Source organism: Brienomyrus brachyistius, chromosome 16 (genome assembly GCF_023856365.1).
Source record: "Brienomyrus brachyistius isolate T26 chromosome 16, BBRACH_0.4, whole genome shotgun sequence".
Taxonomy (NCBI): domain Eukaryota; kingdom Metazoa; phylum Chordata; class Actinopteri; order Osteoglossiformes; family Mormyridae; genus Brienomyrus; species Brienomyrus brachyistius.
The window spans coordinates 17,831,332-17,852,588 of NC_064548.1; the positions used below are offsets into that span (position 1 = coordinate 17,831,332).

The 21,257-nt window shown below is 43.6% G+C and overlaps 1 protein-coding gene across 5 annotated transcripts in view; it reads left to right on the forward strand.

Annotated features, from left to right (window-relative positions):
* Positions 1-21,257, forward strand: part of nhsb (Nance-Horan syndrome b (congenital cataracts and dental anomalies)) — a 79,065-nt gene that overhangs the window by 40,631 nt on the left and 17,177 nt on the right. The gene's annotated exons all lie outside the window — the stretch shown is intronic.

The following is a 21,257-nucleotide window of genomic DNA, read 5'->3' on the forward strand; positions in this document are numbered from 1 at the left end:
TCCTGACATGCCCAGCACAAAATGTCAAGGTGCACAGAGTTTGCATCACTTTCCACCACGGAAATGCGGTGTGACGTCTATCTGTAACATCGAGCATGAGATGGGAAGTCGGGGAAAACCTCTCCTCTTCCTCGTAGGAGCTTTACAGCTTACACACACACACACACAGATACACACACACACAAGGCCAGCTGCAGAGCTCTACATCCCAGAGATACAGACAAGATCCCTCTGCACTGAGACCAGTTCAGACATAGACACTCCTCCACTCATGTGACACGAGTCCAGAGACTCACTCTGAAAATATCATTTCAGCTGAATAAAAAAGCAATGAGACCATGCTGTCAGTCTCCCAGAAGTCTCTCTCATTTGACTGACTCTATGTTGCCTAGAGATTTGTCTCTTTAAACTCCACAAGCACTAGGTATTTATAGCAACCTGGATTTTAAGTGCTCCGAGTGTGCCTGTGGTTTTACTATAAGTCTCTGAATTTGAGGACAGCGAGGAACGCTAATCCAGTTTACCCAGGCAGAGTGTCTCCATGTCGTTTATGTTTGCAAAGTCCTTCCACTCTCATGTGCATTTATTTAAAAATCCAGAGAGAATAACAGTTCATATTGCTGCCTGTGTTTTGTAGGCTCTGCAGTGGCATATATGAATGCTAAGGGCCTCTCAAGTGGCTTCCGGACTGTGCCAGACTTTTGTCAGTAAAAAGTTTCTCTTGCCTTTTCCTTCATGATGCCAAACATTATGGGAATCACCTAGGACTGGGGAGTGATGTATTGGTTTTAAGTTACTACGTCAAAGGAGTATTATGAGTTTATTAAACTTGGCGCTCTTTGTAGGGAGAATTTGAAGGCTAGCATTTTACCAGGAAACTCCTACAGGGGTGAGGTTCGGCCTAAAATTTATTGGCTGCTGTCACACTGTAGACCATAAAATCACAAAGCTTTGGGTGTGTTTCAGATTTTTATTTTTTTTCAGTACAAAACAGTCAACAGATTTTTTGCCATCTGTGTTTTTTTCTCTTCTCCTTTCCTTCCTTGGGTTATTTTGTCCTCCCCTGGGAAAAAGGGGAGAAAGGTGGTAAGTAATGTGTTCTGGCACTTTCTCACGACCGCTAATATTGTCCGTGAGGCACAGAAAGCGAGAACCAGGTCCGGTTAAGAGGGGGCTACCCAGACACAACGCAGATTGGGAAGGGTCTTACCACAGCATTATTGTGTTTCCTTCTCCAGCTGATACAGACTAAGCGAATAAGGTCATTGGATATCCCTGCTGACAAACGGGGTCTGGTTGATTAGCGCAGTGAAAGAGGCAGAGGTTCGGATGGGGAGGCAGTGATGGTCATCTGCCTCAGAGAGCAGGCTTGGCTGATGAGTGGACCTTTGAGATACGAGGAGAGGAGCAGAGAGAAGCTGCCTATGTTTCACGTCCTCCATTCACATTCTGCTACCATTAAAAAAAATATATAAAAAATTGTTCCCAGATCTGGCTTGGTAATAATTATGCATTATTTTCCCATGTTTTTGTAAAAGAATAAATGAACCACTCGCCACGTGCTTCTCTTGCTGCCTGTTATTTCTGATGTTTCATTTGAGTTATGTTGTGTTTACAGCCACACTGCATTGGATGCACCTGCTCTCATCTGATCTCAGATGCTAAGCAGTGCTGGGTCTGCTTAGAGGTTTCTTGGGAGACTTGCTTGAGAGACTGCCTGGATATAGCAGGTCCTGAAAGTTCAGGGTACCATGGTGATACAGTGGCTAGCATGGTTAACTCACTTTCCCGGGTTCATTTCCCCACCGTAGCTCCATGCGTGGACTTTGCATATCTCCCTGTGCCATTTTGGTGTTTCCAACAGGTCCTTCATTTTCCTCCCGTAGTCCAAGAACATGCTGAGGGGAACTGGAGTTGCCAAATTTCTGGTGTGAATGGTACGAGTGCCCTGTGATGGGTGGGTTATTCTCTGCCTTGCGCCCGTAGATTCTGGGCTCCGGACCCCCCAACCTTGCATAGGACAGGCAGATGCGGAAAATCGATGGATGTATGTCCCATGCCTTGTTCCCTATACTGCCTAGGATAGACTCACTGTTGCCCTGCCCTGGAAGCAGCAGGAAAATAATGGATATGGGTGGAGTATTCATTGAACTTGCAGGATATGGTCATCTGTCATTCACCTTATCTTCCGACCTCTTATCCTGAGCAGGAAGTTTGTGGGTGTGGAGTCTGTCCACAGCAGTACAAGGTACAGGCAGACCCTGGATGAGATGCCAGTCAATTTCAGGGTAAAAATAAAGGCATACTCATGTCCTATGGGTATTTTACAGAGTGCCATCAGTGTCACATGACTTAAATCGTAATATAAGATATCACTAGGCTCTGATTCTCTTTTGCTGCTATTAGTGAGAGCCGGACCACCTATTGGCTCTGGTGATCGCTCTGTATGTAAAAGCACACCTTGGGGGTGGAATTAGACAAAAGAGATGCTAAAATAGGTCTGGGAACGGCACACCCTGTCTGCCTTTCCTGGCTTTCTCCAGTGGGGCAGCCGCAGCTATTTCCTGCTCATTTGCCGGTGTCCTGAGTGCATCTTTCTAGGAATTGATGTCATTTCAGATAGATCTGCTTAATTTTGAGCTCGAAAGATCTAAAAAATAAATCGGTTATCCACCATGGTCTGCCATGCTTTATGCAGTGTGGATTAAGATATTGCCAGCATATATGCATTAATAAGGGATGTATTGTACCTGTGGGATTTAGCTGGGAACTCTGGTTCCGTCAGGCAGTCCAGAGACATGCCTTGTACACTGAGCCTGTGCCGCTTTGGATAGGCCCCAGGTGAACTTATGACTGTGTACTGGAGAAGCGATTATGGAAGATGACTGATTGTATACATCATATATAGTACACATATGTAGGTGACATTAAAATCAAGTTCTAAGTGAGGTCTTGTGCGATAAGGGTAATGGACTCATTTCCTGAATCCTGTCCATCCTTTTATGATCTGCAGAGGACCACATTTACTGTGCTGTTACGGCTATGCAATTCTGTCTGGGGGGGAGGGGGGGTGCGCTTATCCCCCTGTTGTATTCAATGAAAGGCTGATGCTATTCCTGCAAACAGCAATTTGCGTTGAGCCAGCTAGATGCTGGTAGCTTTGCCGCTCAGATCCATTACTACCACAATCAGGGAGGATCTGGATGGCATCACCCCCACCCCACTACCCCCCCCCTCCCAGCCACCATTTTACCTTGATGGAGGACAAGTGTCATCTTCATAACCACAAAATCCTGGCCTTGTTTTTTGGTTGCTATGACAGACTGTATGATCCAGGCTTTATGTCTCTTCTAAAATTAAAGTTATACGAATGCACAGTTTTTGAATAAATTCCTTCATGTTTTGCTGTGAGACTCGTGGTGAAATTAGGTCTTATAGGCAAGGAAGCCGAAGACTAACAAAAGCCCCAGGAAAGGAGCAATTTGGGGTGAATCTGATGGAAATGGCTGCAAAACTATGGGAGTCAAGCGGAAGATTCCAAAATCCAGATATTTGTCCATATTTCATAAAGGCTTTTAATCTACACGGAAGAATTCACAAAGCAGGATGAGAATACAGCGAACAGTGCCTTTCCCACATGCCTCGACGGGACGCTGTGGAAGGACCATAGCAGATAAACGCAGAGACACTTATGCAGGGGACATCCTGGCATTTGTTCACCTTGCCTGTAGATGTGGGATGGATCGAAGCGGGTTTCCGTTTTCTGACATTCAGTGTTCACCTGTGTGTTAATTCGGTTTATTGTGGTTTATTTCAAATATTTCAAATCCAGCCAATGGAGAGGCACAGTGGGGCACTGCCGCCACGCTTGTGCCACACCTCTGGAGACCAGGATTCAAGTCTCTGGTGGAGTTTTCATGTTCTCCCAGCATCGCTATGGAGCTTCCTCTGCTTATCCTCTACAGTCCAAAAACATGCTGAAGTGAATTGAGGTTTCCACGTCGTGCACGAGCGTCTGCCCTCTGATGGGTTGGTGCCCCATCCTGTGTTATTCACTGCCTTGCACCTGTAGATTTTGGGTAGATAGAAGCTGCAGAGGTCACAATGACTAAATGAAACACTGATCTAGCTATTCAGATGGGAGGTTCTATATTATTCTTGCAGGATAGCAATCATACGATGAGTTTTTGGTTTACTGATTGCTTCGATTCTGTTTCTTTTTCATGAGAAGCTAAATACAGACGCTCCTCTACTTACGAACTTCCAACTTAGGAACTTTCCTACATACGAACGAAGAGGACTGTAAGTCCAAATTGTGTTCATTGGGCTCCCGTTTCCTGTCCACAATATAATTTTTTTTTTCTGCACGCCAATTCCACCTAGTACGACTTCCGGCCGCTACTCCTGCCGCGCAGCAGCGTAGCGTGCGTACTCCCAGCATCCTAGTTCTTTGTACTTGCGTATATCCTTAAAATGATGCTGAGTAACACTTACGAACTTTTCAAGTTACGAACGGCCGTTCGGAACGTATTTCGTTCGTAAGCAGAGGAGCGTCTGTAACTTTATTCTCCAGTTACCTTCCTCGAATCACAGAATAAACCCTCTCAGAAAGCTGTGTATCAGGCCACCCCAGGGACCCTGCTATGTCGAAGAAGCACCTAAATAACATACCAGTAGTGCTGTGGCCCCTCTGACACCAAGAAGATGAAAGATGGATAGATGCTGCTTTATTAGTGTCTTTGTGTCATATTAGATACATCATAATAATTCTCAGGATCAATGATAATAATGTCAAATCAATAATAATCACTCAATGATCAATCATCATTTGAGGTTTCAAAGTTGGCGGCTATTTGTATTTTGAAAAAAGCCCAAAATATGAGTGTTATTTTCTCTAGAGTTACAAGTACAACTATGATTTACTGGCATAATTTTATCATATCTTTCAAGTTCAGCTACAGCATATACTATTGTTCTGCTGGTCATCGAGTGGAGACAGTTTTGAAACATTTAGTTAGTCAAAAAATAAAGTGCTATAAGTAGATAAGAACATAAGAAATTTACAATGGAGAGGAGGCCATTCGGCCCATCAAGCTCGTCTGGGGAGAATTCAACTAATAACTTAAAGTTGTTAAAATCTTATCTAGCTCTGATTTAAAGGAACCCAGGGTTTTAGCTTGCACTACACTAACTGGAAGACTACTACATACTCTAACTGCACGCTGTGTAAAGAAATGCTTTCTCAAGTCCAGTTTAAAATATTCTCCCGCTAATTTCCACCTGTGGCCACGAGTTCTTGTCTTTGAACTAATATTAAAGTAGCTATTTGGCTGAACAGCATCCAGACCTGGTAGAATCTTATACACCTGGATCACGTCCCCCCCTTAGTCTCCTTTGCTCGAGGCTGAACAGATTCAGCTCAGCTAGCCTCTCCTCATAAGACATTCCTCTAAGACCAGGAATCATTCTCTTAGCCCTACGTTGCACCTTTTCCAAGGCAGCAATATCCTTCTTAAGGCATGGTGACCAAAGTCATGATGTTTTTAGTTAATAATTCATTTTGAGGTATTATTACGCAATTTAATGGGAAAAAAAAATGTTTGTTTTTCTGTTTTCCATGAGATTGCATCCATTTCTGCTTCGTTTTCACAGTACTGTTTGTGCGACAATAAACATATTGTGTTTTGCCTTCAGACGTGTGGCCATATTATTTGTCAGTGGGAAAAATGTCTTGCCAGCTTTTTCGCATTGGCCTAAATCCGGGGAAAGAAAAAACAGAAAACTAGAACAGTCATACAGTACAGAGGGGACATTTTAAGTAGGTTTAAAGGCAGGCCCAGTTTTGTGCTGCCGTCTGTAGATGACATTTCTTCAGACTGCTCAGTGCGCAGGAGTCAAGCGTATGCTACCAGATTTCTTCAGCTGCGTACAAATGTAGCAAATTCCAGATTTACTAATGTCCCATATCAGCTGTGTTTATCACACAAACTATGTTAAATCCGTTTTAATCTGCTGCACACCAAAATTACATTGCAAATAATCCGCAACAGCCTGTCTCATGTTTCTAAGTTCTTAATTATGTCTAATTTGAGTCCAAATCTTCTTCCTTTCCCTGAAAAAGGCCAGTCGCAGTTCTTAGTACCAGGGAGCCAGTTCTTTGTTCATGCTGCTTGTAACACGATTTCTTCTGAATATTTAGGCCACTGACTGGTAATGGATCAAGTCTGTTGCAGGAGAAACCTCTTCAAAATTAGGTAGAGGGAGCATCGCAGGCAGGTAGAGTGACCTTTAGCGTTATTGTGATTTTTTAAAAATATTTTTGCTAGTACCGTGATTGATTAGATCAAGGACAGCAACACAGCAACACAGATCCAAAATAAGGAGCAGAACGGACTGTGAAAAAACAAACTACTTACTTCTGTCTAATGCGAGGAAAAGAGTAAACTAGAAAGGGCCACTGTATTTATACACCAAAGGACAGGTGGGCTATAGCGCCAACAATCACGATCACTGGACTTTCCCTCCTGATCCTGATAGTGACTCCAGCCCCAGTTCTCAAAACTTGCTGTATTTTTATTGACTATTTACTGTGTTAATTTGCATTAATGCCGGGATGTTTCAAGCTATTGAAAAGATTAGGGGCTAATTCAAGTTGACGCGGGGCTGGACTTTTTTTGAAGGAAGATTGGCATCGGGGCTAAAATACTCGAAGCTTGGTTTAAAATACTCGGGGCTATAGCTTATCAACCAAAATATGCCAGGGTTTTAACCATAGTTACAATGCTTATTTCCAGAAAAGCTCTGTGTACGAAAATAATGGGGAGCTTCATTCTCAGTCAGGCTGTCAACTTAAATTACCCTTTACAACCTTGGTTGTCTTTCTTTGGGGCTCAGCTGAGAACCTTAAACTACAAAGTCATGGGGTTTGAGGGAGGAGACAGAAGGTCGAAGGACCAGGACCCTCATTTGTACAAATAAATAATGCCAAGTGTGCCTTAAAGGCACAGATACTTGTGGTGTGTTGAATGATTCTGCTCCATGTCTGGAGAGTCGCACTCTGCTTCCATTATGTTCTCTGTTGGGTGCAGGATGCTCGCTAAAAGGGGCTTGGGCCAAGTTTAAAATGAGCCCGGTCTTAATGAATAGGTCCGCTGCAGCCCCGGAGAACAGGCTCTCCGAGGAGAAGCTTCCATGCCAGTCTACGCAAGTTTCTTCGGACCCCGGGGTCACACCTTCCAAATTTATCTCCGTGACGCTTCACAGCTATGAGGAGGCTGTTGATGCCGAGGTGGACGAAATGCCTCTCTTTGTTCCTTCTCTCACCAGCGACGGAAGCCTCACAAGATTAGGTGGGAAGGACCCGGAAAAGGGTGAAATTTTAGAAGGTTTTGTGGTCGCTGCTGAGAAAGAGAGGAATACTTACGGCTGTATAGGGTTGGGAGAAGTTGGTGTTGCTTTAAAACTGTGTAGATATGGTGGTATTTTAGACTAAGCATTTTATGCTGGATCTCATTCTAATCACTTCTTCTTCTAAGGCTTATAACCTAAGCCTGTAAGTCTCAGTGCAGCTTTAAGGCGACAGCACTCAGATGTTCCTCCTGGTTGGTTTAAACTCACATGGCTCAAAACAGGAATCTTGACACAATTACAGCATAGATGCTAACTTGGACGCCATGAGTCTTTTACTGGAACAGGGGGCCTGAATGACAAATGGCGAACGAGAACAGAAATTGTGCAGCTGGTTTTAATCGACAGATAAGTTATCTGAATTTAAAAAATTTGAATGAATATAATCCAAGTGCCAATACATAAATGCATGTGAGACAGCCAATTGCATGCGTGGATATTTGTGTAAAGATGTGTATGTTTTAAGGGTGAATTAATGGTCTACATGCATAAATTCACTATACTGTAGATGGGACCTGGGCTGGACTTTGGGGTCCCCCATGATTAATTTATCGGCCCAAAGACCCATTGGCTTTCTGGGAAAATGCCAGTTTGCCAGATGGACAGTCCACCCCTGGATGTGTCTTACACTGGGATAAAGGAAGATGTGTCTTGCAATACAGGAAAAACATATTTAAATCTGAGAGGATCAGTGTTTGGGTCTCATGCCATATTTATTGCTTAGGTACTTGTTTCACCAGATGGTTTATTTTGTTTTGCACATTGTGTTTTATATGCGGCCGCATACAAGAGCAGGAAGTTTCAATGAGGGACTGAACAGCAAATGAACTGCAAGCCTGAAATCACACAACCACCAGCAGTACCAGTTTGAACATGCAGGCGGTGTAGTGGCTAAAGACGTAATAACCGGGGGGGTTCCAGTTTAATTTCCATCAGCTATTCTACTGTAACAAAATACTTAACTTAAATTGCTCCAGTAAAATATGCAGTGTTATACGTGGATTAACGCTCACGGCTTACCCTGGGGTCAAATTGAGCATGTAAGAGTTAATACGATGGGTTGCTTATCATTATTTAACCTTCATTTAATAAGCTTCCTAAATGTAGGTTGTATATATTGGATCCATCTTCTTTGTTTTAAGTATTTTATTTTGTATAAAGGAGAAACATGGCTGGCATGGTGGTGCAGTGGTTAGCACTGGGGGCGGCATGGTGGTGCAGTGGTTAGCACTGGGGGCGGCATGGTGGTGCAGTGGTTAGCACTGGGGGCGGCATGGTGGTGCAGTGGTTAGCACTGTTGCTCACACCTCTGGGACTCGGGTTTGAGTCTCCGCCTGGGTTACATGTGTGCGGAGTTCGCATGCTCTCCCCATGTCGTCGTGGGGTTTCCTCTGGGTACTCCGGTTTCCCCCCCACAGTTCAAAGACATGCTAATTGGCTAACTGGAGTTACTAAATTGCCCATAGGTGTGCCTGTGTGAATGAATGATGTGTGAGTGCGATGGGCTGGCCCCCCATCCAGGGTTGTTCCCTGCCTCGTGCCCATTGCTTCCATGATAAGCTCCGGACCCCCCGCGACCCAATAGGATAAGCAGTTTGGAAAATGGATGGATGGATGGAGAAATATGGCTAGACCGACGAAGGCTGTAAACCCCTGTAAGAGACCAGATGAAGGACAACATAAGACAGCTAAGATACAGGGTAACGGACGCCACTGGGTCTGAACGCAGGTCAGCTGTGTCGCTAAGCTCTTCAGTAACATAGCTTAACACATTTTAAGCATCTGAGATACTGAGGAAAGACTGTTTTAAGATAAGATTAAACTTTTCTTGATCCAAGGGGGACTAGCTGGCAAGTAAGCATAATGTAAACAGATTTAAAAATGTATATAGCACACAAATAGAATATCCTGAAAAGAATAATAGGAGACAGATAAATATAAATAATAAATAAATGAATAACTATAAGCTATATGTGCAATAATAAAAAAAAATAATAATAAGTCTCTGGGCGGGGGGGGGGGGGGGGGGGAGTACGCTTCTATGAACAGTATAGCTGGTGAAATATTAAACTAGATTTTAATAGCTGACCAAAACAGAGAATTTTTCTTAATACACACAAAGTCGTGGCTCACAGTGGGCCGTCCGTGTCTTTACATCTGCTTCAGCCCCTTCATGGTGGAAACGGGCCGTTCCGCACTGCTGGCCCCGCCGCTTCCCTCACCGCTGAAGGCGGGCAGTTTTTCCGAGATCCAGGCTGCTTTCCAGAGCCTGGCAGGAGGCTGCCTGTGTGTCGCTTTGCAATTATTTCATCTGCTAGTGTAAGCTGGCAGTCTGTGGGTGGCCTCGCCGCCCGGCCAGAGCTGAGAGAAGCAGGCGAGCCGGGCAGCCTGAGGACGTGGTGCAGGGTCCCAGTGCACTGAACCAGATGGCCAGATCGCCTGACGTTATCCTGCGTCAAGCCGCTGACACTTTCCTTGGGAAGCTCTGAGGATCTCATTGACTCCTTCGTTGTGCCCAATTCCTTTGTTTTACTTTAGCTACACAGTAGCATTGTTCGTCTATATGTGAAATTACTGTGATATACTGTATGTGTAATACTGTATATACATATTAATATATATAATTTACTTTATATGGATTTATAATCTGACGGCGGCGTGGTGGCGCACTGGCTAGCTGGGTAATTTTCTGCCTTACGCTTGCAGCTTCCGGAATAGGCTCCAACCCTGCAAAGGACAAGCTGGTATAGAAAATGGATGAATGGATGGATGGATGAATGAATGAATGATCTGAGCTTTAAAAAAGCATTTTATAATGCCATTGGCATACATATGGTCATTGTGAAACATTGTATTGTTTTAATTGACCTGTCTCTGTGCCTGGATGGTCGCTGGTTCGAGGCTGGCCTCGGCATGATAGTTACGGCTGTGGGCCCCTCAGCAAGGTCCTTAACTCCCAGCTCCACAGGTGCCACTGCAGGTGGCTACACTTCCCTGTCAAACTTGTCTCACTCACCTACATGTGTCTCTGTGTGTCAAGGGGTCGGCAAAAAGAACATTTCTCCACAGGGTCAATGAAATGTCGTCATCATTGTTGTTGTTGTTGTTATTCAGAGCAATCTTTATCATTTTTTTTTGTTTGTTGGTTAGCTGACAACGTGCAGAAAGAGTATGCATCCTTCAGCATTATATAGCACCTGGTACTGAATTCAAAACTACGGAGCTTATAGTCTGGATTCGGGAACACATCAGAATCCATTTTGAGCAAATAATATCGTTATCATAATAGTTTAATGAAACTGACTAGCTGTTTTTGATCATTAGCCTTGTATCACATAGCCTTACATAATCTTTATATCTAAGAATACTCTGGAATGGATTCTTTCTTTGCAATAAACCAAACCGTGCTTTGAAAAGGGTATTCTGCTATTGATGCAATGAGTGATCTTCTCAGAACTTCGCTAACCCATCTGCAGGGTCTCCCAGAGCCTCTGTCTAACACTTGCCAACATTTGTGCCGCCGTACCGACCCATAGTTTGAAATTGCATGCGTATGTATGAGCACACACATGTACAACATTGGAGGGAGACCCCCGTATCTTGCCGAGTGGAAAGCGAGAAGACGCTGATGTGGAGAATGTGAGCGTGAGAGGGGATGATGGGTAATTCCGCGCGGTGTGGAATGTGCAGCGGGCAGTGATCCATCCAGCAGTGGCTGCATTCCAGGGATACGTGGCCTACTTACAGAACCCTGCAGTTCAGGCATCACCAAGGTTAAGGAAAATACATGTTTATGAGAGAAAAAAACGACTCTGCATGGTTAAACCTTTCGACTCTTCCAACTGCTTGCAGAAAAAAAAATGTATTAACACATCAGAGGAGATGACCATGACAAATGGTTATAATAAACCATTTAGAAAGCAAAATTTGTAACCCTGTGTGTGCTGCTTAATATTTTTATGGCAGTTTTTGCATTTTTACAGAACCACTGGTTTCCAAACGATTCAAACGGAGCCCAAAAACACGAAATTACCAACAAAAAATGCTGGCACTGTTACGTTTTTGTATTATGTTTTGATACATTTTGTTACATTTCTCAGAATACACCCATATATGCTGAACCAGCCCATACACAGGCTCACAGACAAATGAACACACACACGGCTGTCATGCACTTCACACATTGGACTGAGAACTAGTTATCAGGCCATCTAGTTAACAGACCATCTCCACACTCCCACAGAGCTGGCCGTCGTGCTTCTTCGTGGGTTTTGTCTTCTTGTGCCATAAGCTGGGACTACAGCAGTCCTGCCAAGTCATGCCCTTTTTTGGAAGCGTGCTGCAGCCAAGCCGTAGAGCAGTGCTGGAGCGGAGATCAGAGGCCGAGAGGGCGACAGATTAGGGAGGATTAAGAGGAACCATCTCTATTATTCTGAGCATGGATGGAGTTTCTCATAAACTGTTTAACTCACTCACCTTTGAAATAAACCTTTTCTGTGTCTGTGACGACAAGGCATCATAATTATGAATAAGAACAGGTCTTATTAGGTATTCTTTATGTTATACTAGAACTCTTGAATAATCTCTTAATGTCATCCTCTCAAAAGATTCGAGTTATTTAAAAGTATGACTTGCCAGCAGCAAGGGCTTTTGGTAAGATCTTACCCACAATGCACCATGAATGGCGCTTAGTTCATAGTAGGCCTGGAGCACAGAATCTAACATGCATGCAGTATTCAATCCCATGCATCCTCTTTTCGGAAAAATAACTTTGCCCTTCACAGAAAAAGATGTGAAGCCTGAGCCGAATTTGCAGTAGACTTTTCCAACCAACTCAGTAAAGAAATGTATAAATTGATAATATATATACTGTATATGAACTGATCATTATGCCTTTACTTATCTAACATACTGCCTCTGTTGCTCGAATAACTATGTATTTTGTGTAAACTAACTTTCCACTCTGGGTTTGGTTTTCAGCCCCTGGAGAGTCCAGGCCAGGAGACCCTATGGTCGGTTGTGACTCGTGGGATTCTACTTACACAAAATATTCTGAGGGCAGAACGAAAAACGATTGGTCCAGAAAGACAACCAGTCAGATTGTGGGTCCAAGCAAGTAGAGGAGGTGAGACCAACCAATCAGATGTCTTGGTCCTGTCTTTAGTTGGTTGGACACACCTCCTCTACAATCTGATTAGTTATCTCTCTGAACCAATATTTTTTTACTTCTGCCCTGAGAACATTTTTGTGTAAGTAAAACTCCCACAAGCTCAGTTTTGCGGGATACTTGGTCATCTTTGTCACAGTAATTTCTTTTAGTTTCATCTTTTTACTTACTGGCCAGTGAAGTTGCTCTTGATATCAGGGCCTGGTCACTGACCCCTTCACCTGCCATCCTTGGAGCTGTGCTCATGCTGAAAGGGCAGGATGGGAGCATCTGGACCTTTGTCTGATGATGGTTCATTGCAAAATCTTATATTCAAATCAATAAGCTAATTCAGATCACACAAAGCACTCCTGCTATGAGAGAATGCTCGTGAAAACTTGACCAATCTCTCTGGTGACTTACACTGTTTTAGGAGCTACTTCGAATTCAGACTTTACTTTTTAATAAATCATTTTTAAGGACAGGAAGCAAAATGAATTATTACCATGTACGAGTAGAACAGCAGTATGTGGCAGTTGGGATTTTTTTTTTGATTTATTTGATTCATTTTATACATTATATGGTGCGCATATCGGAGAGATATTTATTTAAGATTCATGCAACGTGCCTGCACAAATTCACACACACAAGTGACAGGAGTGGACCATTTTGCGATGTGTTCTACGTACTCTTTAAATGAACTGCAAAGAAATTAGACATAGCCAAAGTTAGAACAGGGCTAGTCCATTTGTACTTGGCCCCAGGGGGTGGTGTGTTTGGGTGGGAGGTGGTGGCATACCTACTTAAGAGGAACGGGTTGCTGAACTCCTGCTGAGAGATGGACACTTTAGCAGAGCATGTGAGCTGGTGGAGGAGACAGCAGCCGCGGCTGGTGATTTAAGGGCAGTACGGAGCCTGTCTCACAACTGTCACCCCCTTAAGTGAATCGACCTGTGGTGTAGCATCAGTGAGCAAGCATAGGCTGTCCTCTCTGTCAGCTAGACTCCTCATAAGTTGCATCATGATATAGTTGCATTTGAAACTGTCTGTATCTTGTCTTCTATTTATTACACACCGTTTTAAATGGGAATATGACAAGGACATTTTAATCAATTAATATCAGTTCATTTTTGTTTATCTTGCATGCATTAAACCTCCTTTGATGTGTTGCCATGGACCTTGCAAAATGCATATTATGGGGTGGTCACACTATGCTTACATTATTTTAGATCTTACATTGTGATTTCTGCTAATTGTTTTCATGTTTGATAATGACAAATTTGTGGTGTAAGTAAGAATGAGGAAAAATACTAGATATGAAAGTACAGTCATTAATTGCAATTAATTCCAGTAATTAATCAAGTCTTTAAATAGCAGCTGATATAGTACTTCGTTCTAAATATAACTTCAAATATTACGACTGAAATACATTTTTCCTTTAGGAAAGGCATAATATTACTAAACGGAAAAATAAATCTTGTTTCTAGCATGATGATATTTAAAAAAATAAATAGATATTCATCACAATGAGTATAATTTCCAACATTTAAAAAAAATGTACAATTAAAATCTCACTTGATCAAAACTACGTTTTCTAGAAAGTGTTTATATAAAAATAAATTGTTCGGAAGATATCGTGCACGTCATAGTAAAAACACAAATGTAACCTGGTGCGCAGAGAGCCGATGTCCAAGATAAACAAAATTAAGAAACCTGGGCAGTTTAGTGTTATATTTGTGCCACAATATGGTCCAAACTTACTGCAGAGAACCTTTGGAGGACAGATATTTTGTTCATTCATTATTAAACCTTTAAAAACCAGATATCCAGAAGAACCTCATCCTGGCCTCATCTCCATAATGTTCTGCTATGTTTTGCTTGTGTTGTTTGCAAATGACAAAAAAGATACTTCTGGATGCTAATGTAGGTGTGTCGTCTGGTTGATTTTTAAACTTTTTTTTTTTTTGCATACAAGTAGCAAAAGAAGAGGCCTGGTGAACAGGGTGGTATCAGTCATGATTTGGAGTCTCTCTGCACGATGTTCACTCACCATGGATGTACGCTGCTTCTAAAACATACTGGAGACTGCGAGGATCCCCGCTGGCACTACAAAAAGAAATGTTCCTCTCGGCGGACCCAGAGGATCTTTTCCCAGAGGATGCGACTGAAAAATGCCCAGACTGGATAAATTATGACCTTGTTGTTGCTTTCCTATTGGGTTTTAGTGTTTCGAGAATGGCGGCTACACAGGTACGCTTCCCAAAACAGATTCTGGCTGAAACAAGAAAGATTAATTGGCTTCCTTAGCTCTATTCATCATTTTAATTTGAGCGTAAGGGTGTTCAGAACCGCCTTACCATCGCTTTGCTTGGGTAGCGGTATATGGATTGTGTGTCAGACAGATATAATCCCTCACTGTGATGAGGATCTAGCCCCTGTGCAGCTTCAGAGGCAGCAGGCTGCTTCAATGCCTGGATTCCTGGTTCTCCTCCCCAGTATAAGCATTATATTTTGCTACTTGTGTGCTTTGTCTGCCCTTTGACTGGAGCTGTGAGCGGCCCGAACTGACCCGCCTCCTGGTGAGAGACTCTGTGTCTCTGGCCCAGTTTAAAGTGTGCCGTCAGACCTCCAGAGCAGCAGAGGGCCTTGGCAGATGCAGTCACAAGGCATATCCTCACAACATATGCTGTACTCGTCACTGCCTAGCATTTCAACTGTACCTGGGTGTCGTTCCCATACACATGTTTAGCTCCTGCCTGTTAAAGCTGTAATTGGAAACCAGCCACAGTAATCATTCCAAAATGCCCAATGTCAAGTATAAGAAGATTGACTTACTACTTTTACAGGTGGTGGCACTGATATAGCTTTCTAATATTGCAAGTAATTATAATTCGTTACTTCATAGCGTACAAGCTGGAGAGAGGCTGCCGATCTTATGGCTCACTGCATCAGTCTAGGCCGCTACTGTCTGTTTATGTTTGTCTGCTTCAGCAGCCCCTGGATGGCTCTGAGCATTACATACGGGTTATTGAGGGCTTGTCTGTCATCTTGAGGTTGTCATGGCAACGATGGAAAAGTTGAGGTTGCTGCTGCTGGGTGGAGCAGGCAATTTTTTTTTCTGCCTCATGGGAGGGAACTTATAATCAATTCCAGAGGAAAGCTGTCAGGTTGACCATTATCAGATCTCCTTATGCTTAAAAGGAGAGATTGTAAGGTAACTTAAATGTTCCAGGCTGTGGATCTCACATGACCAGACTACCCCCCATTATAACACCGGGAGGGGCATTGCTGTTGTGATATTGAGCAAGTAAATTAAGCTAAAATTGTTCCAGCTTCTGCTTAGCTGTTATTTGTATTTCTTTTGGTTATTTACTCCTAGGGAAACACCTCGATGTCCACCTCCTTTAACTCAGGGGACACTTACTGATAAATTAGGCCAGCTTGATCTCCTACAGGCCTGCGCATTTACAGGCAACCTAAGAGCCTTAGGGGAAGGGTATGCTATACAGGCATCAGCCTCCCCCCCTCCCCCCAGATGAGGCTGGAGGAATGCATAGAAAAACTGGATTGGGAGCTCTGTGACATCTGCTGTCAGGCACCGGACTCAGCTCTGTAGCGCAGGTCCCAGAGGTCAGCCGCATGCTGGAGATGGCCGGCCATCGGCATTCCTCATGGGGTTTCTCTTTACATGCCACCTAATGGACCGGCCCACAAGCTGAAAGCTCATCAGACCCAGGTCATATGTGAACCTCCTGCTCTTCATTTCTGAGACAGATAAGGCCAGGTGAGGTTCGGTGGTGACACTTGTGTGACTCTGCCTTTAATCTCTCCCCAGTGGTAATCAGCGCCTATATTAACAGCTGCTTTATCCATTATCAGGGCACAAGGTGTTAATTGATTGGTTCTGCCCATTAGGGAAATTCCAAGGCTTCCTTTGTGATGTCTGCTGAGGGTGAGACCTCTGGGATGCTTCTGTTTAGTGTGAGTCTCAAGTGAACTTTTTCTTCTCAGTAATGTGAGTCAATAAAGTTACTGCCGTGATAATGACCCAATGCCATGGCAGACTTGGTACAGTCTGTCATGCAGAATTGCATCGGTTCACTTTTACTGACTTAAGTAATTCACTCTTCCCACCATGAATGGACCCATTTTCCACCTATATTGGGCTACATATGCGGTATCATAGTCTTAGAGGAGACAATGGACGGTGAATATCACTTGTGGAATGTCTTTAAAGATTAATAGTTAGAGCAATGTCATTTGGAAATGACGAGGATGTGTGTGTTTGGGGGGGGGGGGGGTATCTCCTTAATCTCTGGCAGTTCTTGGCCATAATTTTCACCTTCTGTGGAAGAGTGACAAAACTCTGCTCTCTGAGGAAGCAAGACCTGCTGCAGAGGTCCAGAGAGGTATCTCCAGTGAGGGGGCAGCCAGGGCTACTACCAAAGTCTAGGGAGGGGATGAGGAGCGGATGTCCACTTTCCTAAGCGACATACGGTGCCATCAACCCTGGAGCAGCCGATGTTAAAGGTTCTGCTCATTGGCCCAACAGTGATATGATTACTCTGCTGTCCCCAGGATCTGATCCCACAACCTCCCAGTCGTGGGTGCACAACCCTAACCCATTGAGCTGTGGTATATTTAAACTCGACAGCGTTTGAAGCCAGGACTTGGAATCACTGCCCTACCTCTGTTTTTAAAACTCTGACTCTTAACTCTTTAAAATTACACTTCAGGCTTTGGATCATACTGACAGCACCTGATGTGCTCATTAATAGTAGTTGGGATGGTAAAAATTAGACTTCCTGGTGTGATTATCCTGCTAATTGCTTTAACCACTAACCTCTGATTACTTTGTTGGTTTACTCTAAGTTAAACCAGGCGGTGATCCTACTCACTGCAGTCTCCAAAGTCTCAATCTCAGATCATGAAATAATGTATTTTATTAAATGTCGTTATTTAACACTGCAACCATGTACTGGAAAAAGCTGATAAGGAAGATGGATGGATTTGATTAGTGTCGATAATTGTTTTGTGTGTTTTACAGATTCCCCACAGTTTGTTATTGACTATATCAGTAATAAATCACAGTCAACCTTGTAGCTGTAAATGTACAAATAAATGGCACTGCGTTTGTTGTATGGAATGGTGAGATCATGGCAGTGCCTGCACCTAGATACGCAGGTCCAGTGTAAGAATGCCGCACAGGTAGCATACGTCTTCTCCTTTCATCTTACCTGTACAAGGTGAACTGAGCACCAGTACGATGTATAAACATCATGTATGTGTGCCTACATTTATGCAGAAGTTTCTTACTTAGCGAGCCAGGTTTTCTCCCCCCGTGTACCAAATGGCAAGGTCCTTCATGCTGTGCTTTTCTGAAAAGCTGACCTAGATTGCTCTGTCCTGATATTTCTGACTCCTGTTTGCGTGCCTGTACGGAAAAGACAGGAGCCTGTCTCATGTTCTCCCCATTTACGGGTCTGTTTGCCAATCCTATCAGAGTAAAGCAAATTCCCCTGGTACATCCCAGGCACTGGTAGAATAATCCCTACTGTCCACGCTGGTCACTTTTCTGCAACAGTCAAGTTCATATAATTTTCATACTATGTTTACAAGCAATGCTTTTGGGTTGAAGTGTAGCTCAGTGAGTGATCTCAGCATCGGGCCCCTGAGTGTGGCCCTTTGACCCTCAGTTGCTCCAGGGACCCTGCTTTCTCAGAATATGTGTCGATTTGGATAAAAATGTCTGCTAAATAGGTTAAATGTAAAATATGTCAGTGCTGGGTGCCTTATGTTCCTCCTCTGTGGTGGATAGGACTCTGCAGTCCTTTGCCCTGTTGCCGAATGGGGCACACAGGCAGCTACTGCTTCTGACTCTGCACTAGGTAGATGGAGAGAGGAATGAGATCTATGGATGAAAAGGGCTCACTCTGCTGTCTGATCCAGCCTTGCCTTGCATAGTGAACGGCTATATGCCTCCAGCAGAGTTTAAGGGACGATTTAATGCTCTCTCTCCTAATGGGCCTTATCCCAGACATGAGCGTCAATGTCATTTCGAAGGTACATTATTCGTCGCTGACCACTGAGTGTTTTTAAACGTATTATTTTCACATCGATGTGGTTCTCAAAGACATGGATCCCCTCATTATCGCAGATTTTTGTGAAGGGGAGAAGGTAGGAATGGGAAGAGAAGCTGGACAGGTGTGAGGAGAAGAAGTAAGGCGGGATGGGCGTGTGGGTGGAAGGAGGAGTGGAGGGAGTCATCGGCTGATAGGAAGGGATCCCATTCCAAACCCGCATCCTGAATCCACGGCAGGAGTCGCACTAAAGGTTCCTTACTGGAATATCTGTGGTGTATTCTGTGGATGAAGGGATTCTCAGAAGAGAAGGTCTCTACTGTTTATTCTTCATGGAAGCTGCAGACCAGATTGCAAGATCCATTTTCTCTTGTCTGGAAATTCTTGTATTATTAGTATTTGATTAAGACGGTTTTTACTTTTAGCAGATGATCATGAGCTTTTATTGTCGTCAAAGACTATAATTAGGACGACAGTGTAATCAAGAGGATTGAACATTAAGCCACTAACTTGCTCCCTGTGTTTAAGAAGGTTATTTCTTTTGCACTAAAACGTGCAATACGTTTTATTAATTCCTTCAGTTTTTCTCTATCCATTCTATCTGTGCTTTAGCCACAATATTGGGTTCTCTGGAAAATTCTTTGTGGGACCTCAGAAGGTAAACTGTGAACTACAGGGAAAATGCATAGAGATTCCAGTTTCACAGGTCAGAGAAACAGGCCCACAAATTTTTAAAAAACCAAAGCTGTGCATTAGGCCAGTTATTGCAGTTTGATAAGGATTTGCTAACTTACTGATAATTCAACATAAAGGGCTGCTAAGAAACAAATGGAGAGCAGCTGCACATTGAATGTTAATGGAGGGAAGCTATTTTAGAGAAAGTGAAGGACTGAAGCAGGAAGTGAAAAATGTATGCTTTTTCATACCGTTCGAATCAGGGGAGGTATGTGGCTCAGCAGGTTAGGATGCGGTGCCTTTGATCAGAAGGTTGCCGGTTTGAATCCCACAGTTAGCTGAGAGGTTTCACCATGGGGCCCTTGAATGACCCCTGATGAAAGTGGGGTCTGTATGACCCCATATTCTCAAAAATGCTGCTTCAGATAAAACCTCCTGGTAAGTGAAAGACATACTCTGAATACAGCAGTTTTTTTACTTATTTTTTTTCCTGTTCCATGATTGAATGTTCTTGTCAGAAATGCAGGTAAATTGTGAGCTGTAGGGAATGACATATGTCTATCCATCTTCTAGCTGCTTATTTTGGTCGGGGTCACCTGGAGCCAGTCCCTGGCTTCCCAGGGCATAAGGTTGGGGTACCACCTGTACTGGTTGCCAGTGCATCACAGGCAAGATACTCACACAAAGCAGGCAGTTCAAGGACATCAGTTAGCCTACTGCTCATCTTTAGAGAACTACAGGAAGCCTGCAAAACACAGAATGAATATTGTGCAAGCTACACTCTCAGACAGGAGGTGGGATTTAAGACACCAACCATAGCAACAGGAGCAAACATGCTACGCAGTAAGCCACAAGAAAAATTGCGCAGCACCTTATTAATAGCCTGCGCTCTGCTTTCAGTGATTTTCAGGTGATTAAAAGAATGAAAAGTGTTTTTACCTTTAGGCCCGTCTCCGCGTGAAAGCCCACGGCGGCCCTCATCAGGCTTCTGCAGCGTCTGCGGTGGGACACCTGTTCTGCAACATTGCCTAACGTAGAATTGACCTGTTGTAACGGTGTGGCTGTAAAATTGCATCCTGCTCACATATCATGTGTTTGGAAATATGAGAATACATTCTGGCATTTGGTCAGTTGGCAGTTTGGTGGCATTCTGACTGCATTCTTTTTCAAGACGTCTGAAATTCACCCTGGCATGATGTCTGTCAACTTCTGGGCCAAATCCTGACTGATGGCAGCCTATCCTTGCATAATCAATGCTGGGAGTTTGTCAGAATTTGTGGGTTTTTATTTGTCCACCCAACTCTTGCGGATTGACCACAAGTTCTCAATGGGATTAAGGTCTGGGGAGTTTCCTGGCCATGGACCCAAAATATTGATGTTTCGTTCCCCAAGCCACTTAGTTATCACTTTGGCCTTATGGCACGGTGCTCCATCATGCTGGAAAAGACATTGTTCATCACCAAACTGTTCTTGGATGGTTGGGTGAAGTTGCTTTCAAAGGATGTTTTGGTACCATTCTTTATTCATGGCTGTGTTCTTAGGCAAAATTGTGAGTGAGCTCACTACCTTGGCTGAGAAGCAGCGCCACACGTTGATGGTCTCAGGATACCTTACTGTTCGCATGACACCGGACTGATGGTGGCGATCGCCTTTTCATCTCCGGACCATCGTTTTTTCCAGATCCCTCAAACAATCGGAAAGGGGATTCACCAGAGAAAATGACTTTACCCCAATCCTCAGCAGTCCAATCCCTGTACCTTTTGCAGAATATCAGTCTGTCCCTGATTTTTTTCTTGGAGAGAAGTGGCTTCTTTGCTGCCCTTCTTGACACCAGGCCATCCTCCGAAAGCCTTTGCCTCACTTAACTTTTGACCACGGCTGTATGTGTTATGTCATATCGCATTTTAAATTTATGAATTTACTGTCCTCCGTCCCTTTATAGTAGCAGA